General features: G+C 40.0%; 1 protein-coding gene across 2 annotated transcripts in view; it reads right to left on the bottom strand.

Moving 5' to 3' along the window:
- The window catches only part of spop (speckle type BTB/POZ protein), a 75,251-nt gene that overhangs the window by 56,882 nt on the left and 3,863 nt on the right, over positions 1-14,506 (bottom strand). Inside the window, exons 2-3 of one of the 2 annotated variants that reach the window (XM_026361033.1) lie at positions 1,119-1,172; positions 833-949 (exon numbers count right to left, since the gene is read on the bottom strand). The gene's annotated coding sequence lies outside the window, so the exon portion shown is untranslated. The remainder of the gene's footprint in view (positions 1-832; positions 950-1,118; positions 1,173-14,506) is intronic. The other variant, XM_026361024.1, reaches the window with a different exon arrangement.

Raw genomic sequence — 14,506 nt, 5'->3', positions numbered from 1 at the left:
ATATTACAAAGACACATGTTTTACAAACACTGTAGTGAGGTTTATACAGGGAGGCAGAACAAAGTGAGACGGGGGCCTGGCTTACATAATTACACCCAATGTTAAAAAACAAATCCAAATACAAACTGCATGTGGACTCTATCCAAAAACAAACTGAGCCACAGGTGTAAACACAGCCATAAAGGAATGAAATCTCATTTCCACAAATGAAATGGTGGTGCTTATATCAATAAGATTCAAAGCATGCGTAATGCTTTCTTAATACTTCTTGGGGTATATTTACTCTGACCCATATCTGTGGATAACTGTAAGGGATATAGCTCAGAAGTACACATTGCATGTCGATGTGATGTATAAAGGACCCACAGAGACCCCAATAACTGTTCAATCTTGACAGTAGGGACTCACGGTGGTACTCATCTCCAGCAAACAGGTATGCAGTGGCAGTCTCATTAAAATTCTCTATGTCTAATTCTCCTTCAAATACCACGTCACCTAAATAAATATGACTGAGGACACGTGCCTGCCAACCACAGAGGGACAAGATTTCACTGAGCCATTTGTTTTTGGTCAACCATTATTCTACAAAAGCCTGTGAATCGTAGCAGAATATCTAAAGCTAAACAACCATCATGATTACCTTTACCTCACAATGCAGCCACTGCATAGAGACGTCTGACATTTAAACTATAAATCAGATTTTAGTTAAGTTTTTTTTTATACCCAGGTCATAAATTACATAGTTGCATTTTAAAACTCTGGTGCTATTTACACAGGATGCCTCAGAAGTGAAATAAGTTCTGACTCTAAATAAAACTAAATGTTGACTTACATTTGTCCCAAACATACTGGGCAGGAAATCGGCTTCTTTTTACACTTAGGTTCTTTGTATTCATGTCCAGTATCCAAAGTGCCTGTAGTCTTTTACTTCTGGGAGAGAAGAGATGATCTACATGAATGAATGACATATCTTAAGATCCCCATGTTTACACATACATACCAAGGAAATGTCAATCAGATGCAAAATACAGGGGTTGAAACCCTGGAGGAAATGTCAAAAAGGTAGCCTGGCTCTGTGATGTGTGTATGAGCCCAGCTCTGTTTGATCAATAGCTCACCTGAATGTGTGATCCTTCTCAAAAACCCAAACAAAGCAGATGTGCGCTTCAAACCTGACAACAAAAGAGACACAACTCAGATCAATATGTTACTTCTCAAAGATGTATTTTATACCAACCTCAATCAAATGTAAGTTTTTTTGGTGACAATACTAATCCAAGTCATGTAATATATGTTAATTTAAGTTTGATTCATTCCATTACAGCAAAATTTGATTAAATCCAGTATGTACAGTATATGAAACACTGCAAAACAGATGCTACAACTGTGATTGAAACACTTGAGGTTTAAAACTGTTTAGTTTACAAGCTTAATTGCTGATATAAGAAAAACTGGATAACACCGTGGGTCTCAAATTGGCACTATGGGATCCTCTAGAGTGAAGATCTACCAACCTGCTGGATTTTCTGGAACAACGGTATCACTCAGTTCACATGAGGTTGTGCAGCAATCTGTGATTGCCTCTGTGTATTCTACGCAGAGCACTATCCTAACAATGTACTCTCAGAATTAATATTCATTAGTGGCAGCTGAAATGACCTGCCGCCAGTGACTTTCATTTTCATTTTAACCAGTATCAGCACTGGGTAAAAATAAGAAGCCCCAAGCTGTTTGTTGACTCGTGCCAGTGGATGCTATAACACTGCTAATGTGTGTTAGAACCACCATAGATTTGGTTCTGTAGATCTATAATGACAATAACAATGTCCCTAAATTGAATATATTCTTCCTCATTGTTCCATTCTTGGAAGTAAAATGGTCAGCCTATACTTTCTGTGTCCAACATTTACACCGGTCAGAGGTATGTTACCAGGTTGTGACCACAGGAAATGAGATATGACCTGGAGCTTGTAACAACCCCATCAGTTGTGAAAAGCTGAATGGGACCTGGCCTTCATGTGCTCCTTTTATTCTCTGCCCCGTTTCATTTATCGTCCTTTGTCTCTGGCAGTCCCATGTGGACAGTTAAAACGGGCACAGAAAACCACAAGCAATCCAACCACTAACACCATCTAGGCCTGATGTCTGAGTATCATCATTCAGCGTGGTTTAACTAGAAACTCTGAAGAAGGAGGATAGAGATGCCAGATGGGGAGGTGGAACAAAAATACAAGAGAAGGCGAAATGGAAAGTAGAAAAATGAAGAGCAGACAAGACACAGAGAGGAAAGAGACAGCATGAAAGATAGGCCGATGTACAACAGGCCGATGAAATAGAGCGAGAAAGACAGAGCGAAAGGAGTGGAACAGCAGCTCAAACAACAGTCAAGAAAAAAAGGAGACACACTAAAGGGATAGAAGACAAATTAAACAGAGGGCAAAGAGGACCATAAAGAGATGGGGGTAGAACAAAAAATAAAGAAAATGTCAACATCAATTCATCTCTTAAAGAGATGAAGAACAAAGGAGAAAAAATTATCTTTCCCCTCAATCTCATCGCTCCTAAAACCTGCACAGACATGAAAAGACCAATATGTAGAAAGGAACAAAACGCCGGGGGTTACATCAAGCACTTGACTACGTTCAGAAAGAGTCACAGAGGAAGAATAACTGACACAATTAAGAACGTAACTGTCATCACATCTAATCAACCTACTGCTGCCCACACACAGGCACTGAGCAATAGACCCATCATAAAGACGGATGGAAGGATGCTAATTCCCCTCTAGCAGTGCAGCGCGGACTGCTAATGGTGGGAACCAGATACCTTTAAGGCTTAAAGGTTACAGCATCCTAATGCAACACGAATATGAAACACATGCGCGAAATCCTTCCATCACAACATGTTCCTGCCTCATTTGCATCCTGATAGAAAAGCTGACATAAATATAAACCTGCTGACATGCAAACTGAAAAAAAAAAAAAAACTCCAGCCAATTCCATAACCCACATGTGCACCACAAAAAAAAGAATGATATGCGAATCTGAAACCAATACCATCCTCTCTCAATAAAATACAAACTAAATTTAATAAGCTTTCAAGTTCTTCCACTAGTGACACTTCCTCTTTCATTTCTCCATCTTTTACAACTATCATTCACCCTACCTCCATTTCTCTTTTTCCCCACTACCACCTGCCTTCCCTCGCTCGGTTTTTCATTCTAAATCCACTTCACTGCCTCCATCTTTTTCTCTCTCCATCCAAAACAACAACCATTCCAGGAAGAGGGCCATCAATCTTCTTCAATGAGACCAGAGTGCGAGAGAGTGCCAAGGCTACAGCAGATTACTATCTCTCCTTACTCCCACTCAACACTGGATAACATAGGAGAGCATAGGCAGACGGAGAGGCAAGGAGTGTTGAGAGAGAGTCAAAGAAACAATCTTAGATAGCAAGCGGACACATTAGATCTTAAAAGCCTCAAACAAACTTTGACCTCTGTCAACAGAGACGGCTTGTCAAGTAAAGAAGCACAGCAGCTGAATATAAAAAATCCTAAAAGGCAACTCCAAACCTGACCTTTGATTTATCTCCACTGAGAGTTCTGCTGCTGGAAAGGCACGAGCCATACTTCTGCCTCCATCTCAAGTACACGGTTGGTTTTGGTGGAGGACTGGAAAGCACACATCACTACTGTCTCTTTTTTCATTTAAAGAACAATTAGATATTGTAAATTAACAGAATGGAAAGGCACAAGTAAGTTTTGTAAATGCTTCACACTGAAAACAATCAGTCCTCATGCACTCACACTGGATGAATAAAGTTCAAGACACAAACAAGTTTCTCTTTGGTACTGCTAGCTGCACTGAAAAAGGGCAAAAGCAAATCTTGATGTCAAAGAACAAAAGATGATCCGTGTATTGTTTTTGGCTGAATGTGGCTGGTAAAGGCAACATCTTAAATCACAATTGCAATAATCAAGATTAAATTATTAATAATTATTAAATGCTCCCCTTCAAAATGACATTACATACACAGTAACATTGCAGGTGCCGGAACAGACAATAGCTGGGTTAAGGTTTTGAACCTGGTGACAAAATTAAACATGACTGCTACTGTGTTTCATTCTTCATGCAGCCAAATACCACTGTCACTCTGTAAAACCACTGGAGTGAGTCACATACTCTCTCTGTTCCACTGTAATTCACTATACTGTTAAAAGAATCGTAAATTATTTATTGAGAGACTTGTTGCTGCCAGAGCTTACCAAACTGTTTTGAGAAGAAATGTCAAAAGTAATAGATTGCTGAGTAATCTGGTAGAAACGTAATAAGTATGTAATAAGTATTTTAATCAGTTCATCAAAGTGATATAAATTATTGCAATTAATTACTTTTTGATTACTTTTCCAACAAAGGCTTTGAAACAGGGAATACAACAGAAAAAAACCTTTAAATAAACATTAATTTACTTCAAGCTGTGTAAACCTCACAGCAGTACTCAACATAGATTAACATCAAACTGTGTTTCCTCTAGTTTGACATTGAGCATTTTGACGTTGACAGTATTTTCACTACTGCTATACAGACTGTACAGAAATGTTAGAGCCCTTTTCTGATTTAATCTGGAAAGATATTACTGAATTTTAATTCTGTGTTTTCTGGAAATATGCCAAAAGAAGACGCATCTACGTGCAGAATAAACTGTATATGTAAGACGCCCATTTGATTCGTAACTGTTATTTAATAAATAGTTTTTTATAACTGTAATGAAATACATTTCTCATCAATTATTAATTAAATTCATGTAATTAGTCACATGTAACTAGTTACTTCCCAACACTGTTGTTTCAATAACATGGGAACTAGATCCAAAATGGTATCCATCAAAATAGTTTCAGCACTAACATGTACTTGAATAAATATAGACAAGCTGTGGAGCATGATGGAGCAGCTGATGTTTATTTAATTGAAAAGACAGCCCAAGCAAAGGGTTAGTGTTAGTGTGTATGTGAATGTGTGTGTGAACGTGTTACTACCTAAATTTGAAGCTTACATTTAAAGACTAGAAAAAGTGCATGAACGTGTGTGTGTGTGTGTGTGTGTGTGTGTGTGACGGAGCACTGACACTCACCAAGGTGGAAAAGCCAGAGCCGTGACCTTGCAGCTGATAGGGGTTTTTAACGAGCCACCTCACTGCCCTGTGTGTTGCAGTGGCAAAAATCCACACGAACATACACACAGCAAATCCAAGGCCAAGTGTATACTTCACAGGAATGCCCATGAGAGAAAAATACGTAATACACGGGGAAGCATAGAGGAGAGATTTTTTTCACCGAAAATTCTCCTTTCAGCAGATGAAATGTGTGTGTGCACTGTGAACTCATATTACTTATAAAATGTGTTTTTTTTAAACTGTGTGTATCATTTTAAATCACAGGACACAAGACAACCAAGACAGCTTTGACAGCTACATCTACAATTGAACATGATAGGGCTAATCGCTATGCAGCTTTCTCACAGTGGAGAGCCTACATGGGGGAGTTTTGTCAGGGCTAATAAACTCTCCTTGCATTGTCACAGCTCTGATGAGGAGGAAGGTTAAACTTAGAGCTGTCTGCAAACCTGTCCCACTGCAGCAGCAGGGCTCTGACGGGGGATCAGCGTAGTGTGGTTTCTGCTGGGCCTCTGGGCCACACAGCGAGGAGGGGGAGGCAACGGTGTGGCTCAGCCTGGCACTAAAGACTTTGACACTAACATAATCACTGATAATTGATTCGGCTGGTGAGGAAGGTGTAACATTAAAGGATTAAAAACTGCAGCAGAAGTGGCAGCACAGCGCTTCAGCTGAATGTAAGCTGATGGGGCTGACACTACCTGTCACACTCCATCTAATCACACAACAAGACAAGATTCTGAAGACGTACACATATCATCAAATCATGATCAGCCCTGGACCCGCTCAGCAATCTCAAAGGGACTTTGATCAGCAGCAAGCAAGGAACAGCGAGGGGGCACACGAGCCAAGGACGGCACAGAGACAGAGAGGGGGCGACGCAAGGATAGATGAAGAAGACAGGCGTCCTTCACCAGTGCGGGATGGCACTGAGATGTCACATTATGGCACAGAAACAGCAGAGTGCTGCCACCCAAGGGTAAAACAGCATCAATTTATTGAGCTTAACTTGAGAGATAAATCTGCCTAGTACCCTGACATATGGCCGCTTCTATTTGCATGTGATTTTATCCCACTTGAAGTGAAACTGTGTTTTTATGAGATGATCCACTTATTTTATTTGCTTAATACTGTTCACAGACACAAAGAACGAATGCTGTTGAACACTGAACTGAAATAATTGATTAATCAATTAAGTAAATTATCAAACGAGTAGAGAGTAGCAACTGTAAAACTAATAAATATAGTTTTAACCTGTAGTTTTAGCACACCTCTATCTCTAAACATGGAGCACCAATTCTAGTCACCCTCAGAGTTATTAATGCATAATGGAGACACATGAGTTAAGTCTAGTAGCAGCACTAGGCTGTGCCTATCTGCTGAGTGAACTGATGAAGACGGAGGGCTCCCTGTAGCTTTACAGTGAGAGCGCTGATAAATTGGCCAGCCACCACCCTTTCCCCAACTGCAGGAAGGATGTGTATGCATGACAATCGGCATGAACACCTGCTAGACTAAACTGGCACTGAACACAGGGAGGCCAAGTGTGCAGAGAACCAGGAAGGTCTCTGATTATGTCACTAAATGATACATAAAAGGAGCAAGTAGGCTAAAGACTCACTTTTCCTACACTGAAGGATGTTACAAACAGGATGAAACAGACAGAGAAGCACATATTTCCACCTTTTGTCACAGACACAAACATCTATTGCATCATGTTGAAAATACCTAGTGGGAGATCAAAACATTTACAGATGTTTAACAGAACTATAGGAGCTCCTTCAGATGTAGACTGCAGGGTCAAATATCTTACAGAGGCGTAACGGAGGGAAGACAGAGGCTGAAAGGGAAAAAAAGGAGTACTGGCAATAAGAGGGGAAAAGGGGAGAAAAGAAAGCCGCAGGCTGAAGACTGTAGAGAGGGAAGAGGAAGACTGGGATGACGAGTAAGTGAGAGAATGCAAATGAGATGCTGCTGAGCAGAAGAAGAAAAGGAGGAAGGAGAGGACAGAACGTGAGAGATTACTATAGGAACTGTTGAAAAAAATCTAAAGAGGAGAACAACGTCAAGGAAATAAGTATAGCGAGAGGGTGGAATTGAGAGCACAGGAGGAAATGGCAACACATGAGACATGATAAGCATGCATCATGCAGCCTTTTGCTGTTAAAATGAGCCATGTGCTTTCTCGTACGTCCTTCAAAACGTTGTGTTGGCAGCTCCAGACATCACAGCACAATATGTTCCAAGAAAGGGAATGCAAGACCCACTGCGAATGAAAAGATGAAGAGAGGTAGCAAGACAGAGGAAGAGGTATAATAAAAGGACACAGATAGCCCCCAGAGAGGTGGCCCATGGCATCTGTCACGAGCCAAGACCGGAGGGAGAAGGAAGAGTAGGAGGAGGAGCAGCAGCTCCTCTTCTCAGCCTCATGCTCCCTGGCTATCCTCCACCAGCAGCTGGAGGCTAAACTTAAGCTCCAGCCTTGGCTAGGGGTCGTCCACAATCACTGACCAAAACAAAACTTTGGGCAACACACATCTGGATCATTAGCACCGGAGCCCAGAGTCTCCTGATGTCTACCCAAAGCACAACAGATCCCTCAGAAACATGGCCACCACAGTCCCTGTGCACACAAACATCCTCTGCACAATCGCCATACTGCGATGTCAGCCTCCTCTTCATGAATATTCATCTGCCTCATTAACACTCAAGTGGGGAAACACAGCATATTGCATGAGACTCCCATTACTTGGAGAGAGAATGAGGTCTGAGGGAGGGAGAGGAAAAGGGAAGAAAAGATGGGACACATGGTGACTGTAGAGGAAGCAAAGGGGAAGAGAAAGCAAGTAAGAGGCAAAGCCTACTTTTCCGTGCCAGCGAACTTTTTTCAAGTCTCAAGAGTGAAGGCGGAAAATGTCCTATATTGTTCCGGGAGCTGATATCCTCCTGTCGCTTTTCCTAAGGAAGTCAGACTAGGGCAGTATGCAGCATCAGCAGCAGGGACAACACAGCAGGAGCACATGCTGGGAATTACAGACCATTTTACACTGCAAATCCTCCAGCAATAAAAGCTTTAGAACAGCTGCAATTTCTCTGCTTAATGTCTAGTTCTTCACAATAACTGCTAAACTGTAGGGGATATGTGTGAATATACCTCAAGCTGCAGCTGCACAGCAAACCCTCGTCCTTGTTCAGTAACAAAAACATAAAGACATGCAAAGCTCATGTGCAGACAATGAGTCTGTCAGTCCACTCCGACTGTTCCTCTCTGAGCCACTTGCCAACAAACACACACACGGACAGCCACTACCACACACAGAGAGAGGATTATTTTCTCTTTATATTGTAATGCCAGTGAATCTCTTAACAGGAAATGCCAACGGGGAAATCTACCATCGTGCAGCTGTGTCCTCAGAGAGACTCTGGAAACTGTAGAAACAGCAGTTCCTTGACTTTTTCTCTGTTATTTTGGTGACAGAAAGCATCTGCCACTCTGGAAGGAGAAGACAAGACAAAGTTGGACATTGCCCAGATTTCTTTTTGCCCCACTGTAGCCAGTCTGGTTCTTTAAAGGGCAACGACAAAACCTGCAGCACCATAATTAGACGAGGTCTCTGGAAATCAATACTGCTGCTTACATGAGGGGCTCCGCCAAAGTGATTTCATATTCCAGCGTCTACACACGGTTTCTGACAAAAAAAAAAAAAAACCTTCAATTTCAGAATGGTATGAACTATCGATTTCACAGCCACAATTCTTCTCTTCTCCTTCTGTCCTCTTTCCAGTCTCCTAACCTTGACACACTACTCCTTTTCCACTTTTAACTTAAAGTGAAACACAGGTGTCTTTGGCTGGGGCAGAGCAGGATGGAGTGGCCCTTATATGTGGATTTCACCATTTTAGACCATTCAAATCCCATAGAAATGGCTTGGGACGAGGTTTTTGTCCAAGAGAAGTGTTGATGCTTGAATCATGGGGACACCTACAGCAATGCCTTTCTTTGAAATCTGCTAAAATAATGTAACTGCACGTTTTAGAGGCATTTCTCATTTGCATGAATTGTCAGATCAAGCAATTAACCAATTACTGTCTAATTTGTTAAAGAGTTATCTTTCATCAACAAGTCAACAAATATTTTACATCACAAAATTACATTCTCTTATGATTTCTAATCCTGTAAGCATGCAAGGTGCACGCAACTAACACCAGTCCCACCGGTGTTATTTCCAGATTTTCTTCAATTTTCCCTGCCTTCAACAACATACAAAAAAATATTTCTCAAATGCCAAATCAGACAGTATCTCTGAGCTGGATCTGGCAATCAAACCACAAGCAGGGATTTTCAGGCTTAAATCCCAGATAATATCAGCACAGATCTGACTTTTGGACAGTGGCACTTTTAAGCAACTGTGTTGTCATTAATTCATATTCAGGTGACTTCTCTGGGCCACAAGTTGTGCTGAGCAGCAACCGGGGACCTGACCAGTTCAAATCACGGGTCCAAACTCAGCATGCATGCATGATTTAAATACATCTAAATGGCAGATGGCAAGAGAGCTGGCTCGTGTCTGGCTCAGAGACAGAAACAGTGACATAGGAGAAGCAGAGGATGAGGCTGCGTATTAGAATGAGGAATGGCTTGGCTTGTCTTTAAAATTACTTTTCCTCTTAAAACATTCACTTCATCTGTGTCACTTGTGCTCCCAACTTGTTATTGGAAAATAGCTTCGTGCAGGAACAGCAGAAAACTATTCGATGCCGGCACTGTCTGCATCAGTCACACGCTGACACACACATACACACAGAAAGTACATTTCATCCTCCATATCCAAAACAGCCAATAGAACTGGCAGGCATTTGCGACCCCAATCCATATTTCAATTTCCCTCCTCTCATGCAAACTAATTCAATACTTGTTGCCTTCCCTCACAAGCGATCAGCAATGTGAGAAATGAGCTTCTTCTCATGCTGCATCTATAAAAGGCCCAATCAGAGACATTTTTGAGTGGGCCTCTGCCTATGTCAATTATGTCTTAGTAGGCCTGCATACAGGCAGATTCTTGGAAGTAACATTAGAGGATGGAAAATCAGTGCTTTGCAACATTCTCACCACACTGTATTGCTAAATGCAGATCATTTTCTTCACATTTCCTGAGCTCAGAGAGCATTCAGCCCACATTAGCTGTATTTAAGACTCACATTTTACATCATGCACTGTCAGAGCTCAGATCAGTCAGAGCTTAACTACTAAAACCAATTTTATGAGCATTATGCTAACAGTGGAATCCCAGTCAAATTAGTACTTTAGATATGATATATACAATAACTCAAAATATGGCCCCTAACCTTAAAACAACATCTTATCAACAACATTCATCAGTTGATGTGTGCACTTTTAAAAGTCACACACAACATACCACATTCCACACTATTTTGCATGTGTGTGCGACAGCCAGAAACAACACTAAAGCTGTAGGCCGTGCTGCCACTGGCCAGTAATTCTTGGAACCGATTCACCAACACCGCACAGGAGACTGGCAATGGCAACAGCAGTGTTAGGAGAATTTATTTGCACTTGACCAGGCTGACTGGTGGTGATTATTTTAGAGATACTACAGTGAATTTCTGACAAGTGAAGAATTTTCAAACATTTTTAATTACTAGTATGAGAAATGTTAACTGCTTTGGCATTTTTCACTCTAATATGATGTAAATTATTTGCACAATTTGATATCCCCCCCTACACTAGATATAAATACAACAGCTGGGTGCAGCACAGTTACACTGGCAAACGTGTTTGTTTAAATTCACCGTACTCTACAGTAAGCCTCAGTCAAATTCAGACGCCTGGCTGCACTTTTCCTCACAACTCTTGCCCATGTAAAATGAGGAGTAAGGAGGTAATAGCGACAAATTTAGGGGTTTAAACTGCGACAGCTTTACAATGCCTGAGCGGACTCCATGACTCCATTCCTGTCAGATTCTATTAGCTTGGCCTCCACCATGTGCTTCGATTGGCTCCTGGCCTATTCCCAGCAGTTACAGAAGCACCTCCCGTAAATAAACCCAATGGCTGCGTCTTGTAGTATATAAAGTGTGGGGTACTCTGGGCAGCTGGGCGCGTGTGTATAAAGAACATCTGACAGAAAGGTTGAACAGTTTAATATACAGCATTGAGTGAATGGACACAGTCGACTAGAGGGAGAGCTTGACACACATCAGTGTAAGACTTTAAATTTGACTAGTGTCTAAGAAGAATACAAGCAGCCAGGCAGGAAAAGCACTTACATTAAGACAAGTGGTCTCATTCAACTCCACACACACACACACACACACACATTCCTGTAAACAAAAGAAAAAGCATGTCTATCTGCCAGCTGCCAGGTGGATGTCTAAGGAAAGGCCACCTGTCTAATAACCATTTCTGATGCATACAACTCACCAATATGAAACAGAGCATCTGGCCTGTCCCCTCCTAACTGATCTTGTTAACAGGATGAGTATCAGTGTTCCTCTTATACAGCATTTATTTGGGTGGTTCACCTAAACATATTTTCCACTACCAAAACAATTTTGGCGTTTGTGACTGCAATGCAGTTTTACTATCAACCCCTTAAAGTGACAGTTGTGACCTGTAGCGTGCAGTCTTTGTCCCCTTGTCTACCAAACAACAAGAACTACTTCAAACCAAGTCAACTGTTCTTTGTTAATCTAATACCCCAAGGGTAAAACAACATGGATTAAACCATTCTAGCAACAATTATTAAAATGCAATGCTTGACATGCTGCAGCTAAATTGTTTTTTTTTTTTTTTCAGAGGCCATTTCTCTGTAATGGCCTCTGAAAAACTGCTGAAAATAATATAATTCTTTGTACAGATAAAGATACTGTACTGAAGCTAAGCGTGCTGAAAGTAAAATGGCTGGCAGGGCTGCTTGCACAAAGAAAAGAAAGCAATGTGATACTTTGAGTTTTGAAAAGAAAGAAATGATACGAAAAAAGTAAAGTAATGCTATTCACAAAGGCACATACAAAATTGTTGTTAGTTGCATATATTTATAGGACTGTCACAGCTGGAACAATACAGATGTTCATTTTCCACAGCAGGAAAAGCACAATAACAGTAGCTCTGCTCTATTAAAGCCAGGGAGTCATTATGTTGGTTTTCCTCCTCCGGAATATGATTAAAATGGAAATGTTGCTGGATTTATAAAAACAAAAAGCAAACTGAAATCAGAATAAGCACATTAATCACCACATACATGACACATGTGACTGAGCGGCCACTGGATGGACAAAAAAGAGCAGCAGGAAGAGATCTTTGTGGGGAAATGAGGAGAAAATAACATTCCTCAAATTACCACATGAAACAAACAGACATGCAACATTTTCATCATGTTTTTCTTAGATTCGACCGATGCGCTCTTATGCTTTTTTGTTTTTGTTGCACCCTCTTCTTCTGCAATAGTTTTATAATAGGAAAATTAGGGCTGGAAAATTAGCTCCACTAGCTGTTCTGTTATCTTAACACATCAGCTACTTCTCTTTTGCCGATTTTCTCAAAACAGAGTTAAAATGTGCACTACACCCTTCTACGCAGTGGAGGAAATTGGTTTAAGAAGTGCTTCCTATCCTAGATCAAACTACTTTTTAGTCTCTCCAAAGCCTGTGTTTGTAACCTACAAATACTGTGATTCTTCCCACTGATGTGTGGCTCTCGACAGACTTGCCCGCTAACTCTGTTACTTCTCACACTGACAATTTAGCCACTGGCGATAGCACTGAGAACCGACGAGCAGTTCTCAGGAACCTGAAGATTTGGCGCTAATCACAAAGCATCACTGTACACAGACGGCCTTTTGCTGTATGTGTCCAATCTGGTAAATTGTGTTTCACGCATGTTAGAATCTTTTGGATCATTCCCAGGTTAAAAACTCAATACAAAAAAATCAATACTGTCCAATAAATCCCATAGCCAGACCTTTCCAAATGGCTGAAACAAAGTAAAATAGAACTGATATTCTTTTTGATTTATTTTTAATAATTCAAATGTCCATGACATTATGTTCATTCAAAGTTGGTTAGATTTTTCACACATCTCTGAAGGAGTACAGGCTGAAACTGTCTTGTCAAAGCCTAACTTTTTCAAAAACGCCTAGTTTTTTTGTCACTGTGTTTGGTGAAATGTCATGTTCCCTCTTAAGTTTTTGTGTTTTGTTAAATGTCATGTTTGAAATGTCATGTTTTCTCTTTCGTTGTGTTTTATTAAATGTTGTTGTGTTTTGTGAAATGTTATGATAATTATTAATTTGTAGAATTTTTGAATTTTAATCTATTTATTTTCTCAGTATCAATTACAATGATGTGTCACTACCTCTATTATCTGTACTTCATTTGTCTTTTGGTTCTGGATATTTCTCTTGTTCAACTATTACATATTGAAATATTGAGGCTTGGTTTGGGATGATATACAGATGACCTTGGAAAGATGGATGAAGGACAAATAAAATGGAGAAGTTCATATTCTGGTTTTGGGTTGGACCTTAAAAAATAAAACAAAAAACAACAGGCAATAGATATGGAGAAAAAGTCTCTTCTCCTGACCCTCCTGACTGTCTCTCATTGTATTGTAATAAGATGTCACAAAATAGTATAATGTGCCCTCTATATTATCCAAAAGCCAAATATAATACAGTGGCAAGAAATGCTATTCTGCATTTTGTTTTCATAAAATGGCATCTGTTCTTCATCTACGTCAAGAGTATTACAAAATAAAATTATGATATTTTATGTCTTTATTGAGAACAATCATAAAACCGTCATAGTGCTGATATGTGAACCCTTAGAATAATGACAAAAAAGGTAATTGGAGTCAGTTGTTAGCATAAGTTAAGAAAATTAGTTTACAGGTGTGGACTAGAGCTACTTTGACAAAAACCATGAAATTACAAAAGGTTCACATACTTTTTCTTACCACTGTATATTCTGATGACTTGTTTTATTCAACAGTTCAAAATCTAAAAATATTTAGTATGCAAATACATATGACAAAGGAAAGCAGAAAATCATCATGTCTGATTTATGATAAAAAAAAACAAATGTAAAACAAACTAAAAGAGGTTAATAGAAGAAAAGATCAAATAAGAAACTGGATTAATTTTCTTTTGATTATGTAATTAATTAACTTAATTGCATCTCTAGTCTCCATGCAACTGAAAAAATCCATTATTACAACACTCATCATCTATATTTCAAATACTACAGTTTTAGTGTAGTATGAAATATAACTGCTTTTTGTACTGCATCTGCAGGCACCAGAGGCTGACTGATG

This window comes from Anabas testudineus, chromosome 8 (assembly GCF_900324465.2).
Source record: "Anabas testudineus chromosome 8, fAnaTes1.2, whole genome shotgun sequence".
NCBI classification, from domain to species: domain Eukaryota; kingdom Metazoa; phylum Chordata; class Actinopteri; order Anabantiformes; family Anabantidae; genus Anabas; species Anabas testudineus.
Note: the sequence above shows the minus strand (reverse complement) of the source record. Positions and strands in the feature narration are given on the sequence as shown.